The following is a 1,712-nucleotide window of genomic DNA, read 5'->3' as shown; positions in this document are numbered from 1 at the left end:
ACTCTCACGCAACGAGTACCCTTAAACAAAATTTCCTCGCCACACGGACGCAGATCCCGAGGTCGCGAAGGCAGACAGTGGGCGTATAATCATCGTCTCCGGGCAAGAGTGAAACCGGCGAAGCAGCATCACCGCCTTGCTTTGTCGAGACTTTCTGCTTCTGTTTTAGTGTTTTTGTTTATTCTATCTCTTTTTATTGTTCGATTATTTCTTATATTTTATTTGTTCTTTATTTATTTATCTGGCCTTTTTGGGGGCAGCAGTCCAGCGAAACAACTCGTTACAAGCTGAACGTTCGTTTTGGAATAATTATGATAAAAAAATATTGATGAACGAAGCGGAGATGTAGATGTCGCGGATATTTTCCTTGTTTTTTGTGTCACTGTTTTCTCTTCTCGTTTTTATCATGCGGAGTGATTGGTCATTAATTTGGGTATGAAAGATTAAAATTTTCTTTGTCATTGTTGGTCTTTCTTCTTTTTATAGGTTGTTCATTATTATTCTAACAAATAGGGAGTTAATTAAACACAAATAAGAAGATAATTACGCTTATATTCATGTTCATTAACTTCGTCTTCCTCATTACATAGTAATTAACAATTGTCTCTTCTAATGACAGATTCACACCCTTTTATCAAAAAGTTTCTTGTCCTCGGTGCATATGCTTTCGTCATTTTGACCCCCCCCCTAGTTACACGTGTTATGAACTCCCCGCCACGTAGCTTCCGTCACATTTCTTCAAGGCCTTCAAAGCCGTGCTAATACTCACGCTCGTTGACAAGCTCTCTGTCATTACCTCCAACCGCCTCACAATAAAAGCCGATTTAAAGGTATTTTGATGATAAGGTTTGCGATCAGTGATATTACGTGAATTGCTATCCTTTAAGTGACTGAACGGGCGACCTTACTGACAGAGCGCAAAGTGTCGTGATATTAAGCTTATATAAGAGAGGATTAAGTAAGAAGCAGTTATTTTCGGGGCCACCACAAGAAGCATGACGATTCCATCTTGCAGCGAAATGATTGTCATTTCACGTTATCTCACGCTAGACTCTTAACGCAAAGGGAGCCAAAAAACAACATAGAGTCACACAATGAACGAGAACGACATAACGAGGATGCCGTGTGGATGCCGTTACGGTTCATGGATAACGAAGTGAAGCCGTTAAATTACGAGATAGGTTGATAAGCCGGTGACGCGGACGCGGATTTCTCTCTCAGTGGAGGTTCCCACAGTTGCTCGTAAGCTGTGCGAAGCTCGTTAGAAAGGTCGTCGTTATCTTTCTCCTATTTTAACATCTGTGCAGATTTTCCTCCTTTTTTTAAATTTTATGCCTGTTTATCAACTATTTTTGTGGTTGTGTTATTACTACATTTTTTTTCTCTCTCCCTCCTGTTTTTTCCTGTTCCTCTTCCCCCTATTCCTCCTCTTCCCCCTATTCCTCCTCTTCCCCCTCTTCCTCATCTTCCCCCTATTCCCCCTCGTCCTCCCTTCTTCCCCTTCCCCTCCCCTTCCGCACATCCGGGCCCGCGACGACACCATCGTGGCGACACCGAGCGTGCTAACTCATCCTCCATCACGAATACATTACGCGTCCCGGCGATACCATCTTCCTAGGCGTGTGTCATTTTTTTCGTCTCGCTTTTTGTGGTCACTGACCCTTAATGTCGTGGGCGTGAAACGCTGCCGCCGCTGCGATCGTGGGCGAGAT

General features: G+C 43.3%; 1 protein-coding gene across 1 annotated transcript in view; it reads left to right on the top strand.

Moving 5' to 3' along the window:
- The window catches only part of LOC119587002, a gene marked incomplete at its 3' end in the record, with an annotated part of 168,418 nt that overhangs the window by 83,206 nt on the left and 83,500 nt on the right, over positions 1 to 1,712 (top strand).

Source organism: Penaeus monodon, chromosome 22, assembly GCF_015228065.2.
Source record: "Penaeus monodon isolate SGIC_2016 chromosome 22, NSTDA_Pmon_1, whole genome shotgun sequence".
NCBI lineage: Eukaryota > Metazoa > Arthropoda > Malacostraca > Decapoda > Penaeidae > Penaeus > Penaeus monodon.
This window is presented reverse-complemented; position numbering and strand designations above follow the sequence as displayed.